Source organism: Leiobunum rupestre, chromosome 3, assembly GCF_980474605.1.
Source record: "Leiobunum rupestre chromosome 3, qqLeiRupe1.1.hap1, whole genome shotgun sequence".
NCBI classification, from domain to species: domain Eukaryota; kingdom Metazoa; phylum Arthropoda; class Arachnida; order Opiliones; family Sclerosomatidae; genus Leiobunum; species Leiobunum rupestre.
The window spans coordinates 24,735,700-24,741,699 of record NC_143386.1 but is presented as its reverse complement, the minus strand read 5'-3'; positions in this window follow the sequence as shown (position 1 = coordinate 24,741,699).

Genomic DNA, 6,000 nt, shown 5'->3' with positions numbered 1-6,000 from the left:
TAAAAATACGGCAACGTTGTCCGCCCGTCGTCATAAAACGTCTGAGTGAAATACAAAAATAGGGTGAAGACTTAAGGTTTTAAATTCTTTTGGAAGATTATAAAAACCAATTCTTGAAATCCCACGACCACACAAATCGGTTCGATAATGCTATTAAAATTACTTAGAGAAAACTTTCAGTTGAACAGCTAATAGGCCCTTCAATAAAACATCTTCAAGGAAATCGCCAAGAAGTAATGTTTTCCGAGAGCCTGGACCCGAAAGATATTGTTTATATAGTGCTTGTTGAAATAATGGAAACTTTTCACCTGTATGGTATGCAACAAGTGTTTCCTTTTAGCCAGCCTAAGCCAGCTAGCTTTTTGTATACATATTAGGGCTTAGGAAAAACCCGATATGCTGTTTACAGGTGAAAAGATTTCATTATTTCAACAAGCACCAAATAAACAGTATCTTTCAGATCCTGGCTCTCGGATATATTACTTCTTGGCAATTTCCTTGAAGAGGTTTTATTGAAGTGCCCATTCAAACCACTATGGCACTCCAATATATAAAAAGACTGTGTCCGAAAAACTGTTGGTGATGGAAAACAAATTATCGAGGGTAGAAATCAGCTTAGACTAAAAATGCGGCGACATTGTCCGCCCCTCGTAATAAAACGTCTGAGTTAAATATCAATTTAAAAGATAAATTTTTAATATTGAATGGTTTTGTATTAGGCCTGAGGGGCCCCTCTTGAACTCGGGGCCCTGGGCCAGGGCCCAACGGGCCCAATGGGAAAGACGGCACTGATATGAACTTCTGTATTTGGTGGTAACGATGCATGTTCATGTGGTATATTTGTCTCTATACGTTTACGTGATTGGTTTAAATGGCGTCTCACTGTTCCTTCCGGGGTTTGAACCAAAACGTCATATTCCCTTCTTGTTTAATAATTTGACCTTGAAACCACGAATTATTTGGTCCAAAGTTATTTGCGTATACATTATCACCCCGTTTGGAAGGAAACCGCGTGTGAACTTTGGTGTGTTTTAAGTGAGGTGAGTCTCGGATTGCATAGATCCAATTTTGTCCTTATTTTTCGTCCAAGCATTAATTTCGCAGGAGAATAACCAGTTGAATTAGGAGTTCTACGGTAGTTAATAAGTATACGAGACATGCGTAGTGGCAATGGGTCGTTCTTAAATTTTTCTAAACCTCTTGCCAATATATCCAATTCTTCTGAAGGTTCACCGCTGATTTTACGAAGAGTAGTTTTTACAATGCGCACCGACCTCTCGGCTTGGCCATTCGACTGCGGGTGGTACGGCGCTGTGGTCAAATGTGTTATTCCATTATCTTTCGTGAATTTTTCAAAGGCGTGGCTCGTAAAACACGCACCATTATCTGATACCAACGTTGGCATAATTCCATATCGTGCCATGTGACCTCGTAGGACGTCGATAACTACCGCGGTTGTTGTGTTTGTTGTAATTGCTACTTCGATCCATTTGGAATAAGCGTCTACTATCACCAGGAGATATTTGCCTTCAACCGGGCCAGCAAAATCGATATGGACACGGTGCCACGGTCCGGAAGGTTTTGGCCACGCGGAAAATTGTTTAGGCGGCATAACGGCATGGTTATTGCAAATGGAACACTGTTGGGAAACCGTAGTAATATCACTGTCGATGCCGGGCCACCAAATCGATTGTCGAGCGGTTGCTTTCATGGCAACAATACCTTGGTGTGTTCCATGAAGTTCAGATAAAAATATTGGTCTTAGGGACGTCGGTATTACCACTTTGTTTCCCACCAATAAGGTGTCTTGAAGAATTGATAGTTCATGACGACGATAGTAAAATCGCTGTAAAGCCATGTCATATTTTACTGTGTGGCCAACCATGACGTAAGTGTCGAATAACTTGAGTTAGGATCGGGTCTGATGAGGTTGCATTCTGTATTTGTGACATGGTAACTGGGCCCTGGTTTACAGTATTGATCAAAAATACATGGTCGCTAGGCAATGGTGGTTCATTCATTTGTGTAGGCAAGGGCAGTCTACTCAATGGGTCAGCATTGTAGTGAAGAGATCCTTTCTTATGTTTGATGGTATAATCGTAAGCAGATAACATAAGTGCCCACCTCTGCAATCGTGCAGCTGTAACGGGCGGTATAGGTTTGTTCTCAGAAAAAATCGTCACCAAAGGTTGATGATCTGTTATCAAAGTGAATTTGCGTCCCAATAAGTATTATTTATACTTCATTACTCCATATATCAATGATAAGGCTTCACGTTCTATTTGTGGATAATTTCTTTCCGCTTGGCTTAAAGTTCTCGAGGCAAACGCTATAGGGTACTCTTGACCATTGATAACGTGCGAAATAACGGCTCCTATGCCTACAGGTGAGGCGTCACAAGCCAACACGACTGGTTTTGATTGGTCAAAATGGACTAATAAACTAGCCTCGCTGATAGATCTTTTTGCTTTCTGAAAGGTTTCTTCGTGTACAGGGTTCCATATCCATGGCTGTGATTTGATTAACAGAGAATAAAGTGGCTCCAATAGGGTTGCATTATTTGGTAGGAACTTGGTATAATAATTAAGCAAGCCTAAAAAGGATCGTAACTGCTCAATTGAAGTAGGAGATGGGACGTCTTCTATTGCTTTGAGTTTTCCTACTTGAGGGCGTAAACCTTTAGAGTCCAAACGGTGACCCAAAAACTCTATTTCTGTCTTTAAAAATTGGCATTTCTCCTTGTTTAATTTGAGTCCAGCTTCTTTTAAAGTAGAAAGAACTTCATCCACAATGTTCAAAAGGTCTTCAGTAGAAGTACCTCCCAATAAAATGTCATCTTGAAATTTAGAAATATGTCTTTGATCACGAAATAACGTTTCCATTTGCCTTTGGAAAATTGCAGATGCGGATGAAATACCATACGGCAAGCGGTTAAACTCATATAGACCTTTAGTGGTGTTTATAACTGTCAATTTCTTGGATTCATCATCTAAACTTAATTGACTGTAGGCTTATCTTAAATCTAGTATTGAAAATATTACACTGCCTGCTAATTTTGCAAAAATGTCTTCTGCCCTAGGCAAAGGATATTTCTCTACGTTGATAACCTTGTTTGCCGTCAACTTGTAATCACCACAAAGTCTCACGCGCCCGGCAGGTTTCATAACGGGGACTATGGGTGCGGCGTATTCAGAATGTGGGACGGTAGTCATGATAGTATTTGCCTCTAATCTTGATAATTCATTTTCGACTAGGTCTTTCATAGCATATGGTATAGGCCGTTGTTTGAAAAAACGAGGTTGAGCGTCTCGTTTCACATATAAATGCACCTTGACGTCTTTAAGGCATCCGGGTCCTGGACTGAATATGGTATCATGTTTATGTAAAATGGCTTCAATGTTTGCGGCAGGTTTGTTCGTTATAGATACATTGAATATATTTGGTGTGGGACTTATCTGTTGGAGAATATGCAAATTAGAGAAAATCCATGCCCGACCACATAGGTTAGGGCCAGGTCCTTTAAATACGAGTAGTGGCAAGTTTGAGGTCTGCTTGTTGAATTTCACTTTTACTATAGTTTGTCCTAATATTTCCACTGGATGTCCGGTGAATGATGATAAACCATCAGCTAGAGGTTGCAATTGCGAAATGTTACGTATGGATTTCATTTGGGTTAGTGATATCATGGAATGTCCTGATCCAGTATCTAATTCCATGTCAACTGGCGTATCATTAATTACACACTGAATGATAATGGGCTTCGGTGGTTTGCCGTGTGTATCTTGGATTGCGGCATTAATGTGAAACAAACCATATTTAAGGTCATCTGTAGGTTCTTGTGAAATTCCCGATTGTGGTGGTAACATATTTTCAGTGATTTGACAAGTTTGAAATTGATTAAAATGTTCGTATTCATCCTGATAATTTTCGAACTCACTCTGATAACTGGAATCATCGCTCGGACTATCATTAGAAATGTGATGAGAATGTCCTCTATAAAAGGTATTTCCAGTATTACGACGTTGACTAAAATTGTTGTGCTGGTTTAAGTTGCCACGTTGAGAAAAGGTATTTTGCTTATTAGCATAGCTGCAGGGAAAATAATTTCTATGCTGATGAAAATTTCCTTTGACTAAAACTACCCCGGGGAAAATAATTTCCACGGTGTATCCATTTTCCATCTGTGCATGCTCCTTTTGTGTGTTCAACTTTGTTACATTTGTAACATATTTCAGACTTGAATGGGCACTTCCATTCTTCATGACTTGTGACTAAGCAACGAATACAAGGTTTAAAATTGTTGCACCCCTGGCCAGATTGATTCTTTATTTGCTCTTGATTACTATAGGTAGGTTTATGCGAACGGTGAGTAACGGCTAACTTGTGTATTGTTGAATTGTCAATAGGCCCTTTAATAACTGTAGCGTCTTTCATAGCTGACTCTAGCGCCTGTGCTAAGGTTACTGCTCTATCTAAAGTAAATTCTTCCTCGAATAATCTATGTGGAATTTTATCATCATTAATGCCACATATAAACTTATCTCGCGATGCATCTTCCAAAAATGCCCCAAAGTTGCAATGTTCAGACATCTGTCGTAACGCCGCCAAATATTGAGCAACGCTTTCTCCTTGCTTTTGGTCCCTTTTGTAAAATTTTGATATCTGTATTATTTGTCTGGGTTTTGGGCTAAAATGATTTGCAAGGGCTTCTACTAGATGAGTATATGATTTTTCACTAGGTTTATCAGGTGCTACAAGGTTACGTAGCAAGGCATAGGTGTTTTTGCCCAGAACTGATACCAATATGGCACGCTTCATCACTTGAACTTCTGCGTTTCTTGCGGGATCTTCCAAATCTTTTATTATACATGCCAAAAAATGCTGATACAATCTTTCCTGATAAAGGGTCCATGGCTCCGTTGTCGGATCAAATTCATCAAAATGATGTTGTTTGGTTGTCATACTTTCTAAATTACAAGTTACTTTAAAGTTTTTATATTACGCCTGTTGACTAAGGCTTAAGGTTTCATCGGATTATTTTGCTTTCTAATATACTTGTTTTATACTATCCCATCTCCGTCGCCATTGTTATGTTTTATACTTTGTTTTCTAATTATTGAAATACATTTATATTTAAAGATTTAATTACATATATGAACTATGTAACATAACATTTCTCTCGCGCTACAGCGGCCATCTCATTCGTTGACGTTTCTGTGTTAACCTATGAGCAAAATATGTGTATGATGTCAGCGCCCCTAGCGGATTATTATTTTTAGTATAGTTTTTACATTCAAGACAATATAACCACCGAGCGTGGCGCTGACCTCCTACACATTATAGTACATTTTATAGGGGGAAAATCCTTGCTCGCGGAATTTCGACGAATGTGTTGGCCGTAGTAGCCACAGATATAGGAAACGTATATAAAGGTCAAGATAAAATATTTCAAAGGGAGTGAATACGAAGGCGACAGCTAGCAGAAACGCGTAATTTCTGCAGGCTATAATTATAACGCGCTATCTATCGGTAAGAAAGCTCGTGCTATCGTCGCGAGAGCCATTGTCTCCTGCTTAAAAATTATACTAAAAGTCACCAACAGATGGTGTCTAAAGACTTCCGCCTGCGGAAAGGTCAAGCACTTAGTACTAAAATGCTAAGAGAGCTCGCGCTCTTGGTCACGTGCCTTCCTCGGTGTCTGCTAGGTGTCAATTCCGTATTTTATGTTAGGCTTAGACGCCCCGAAATTTATCTAGACCTTTATATACATTTCTTATATCTATGGTAGTAGCGCGAACAGCGCATGATCAAATAGTCGAAGACATTTTGGATTTGGATGTCAATCCTTTGTAGATTAGAAAGCGTTGTGTGGCGCATTCAATACAACTAGTAGTGAATTCGTCGATTAAAAGCTGCCCAATCGTGAAGGAAATGGTAGATTGCGTAAGCGATTAGGTGATCTTTTTACAAAGGTCACCCAAATGGACGGAAGCTTTCAAA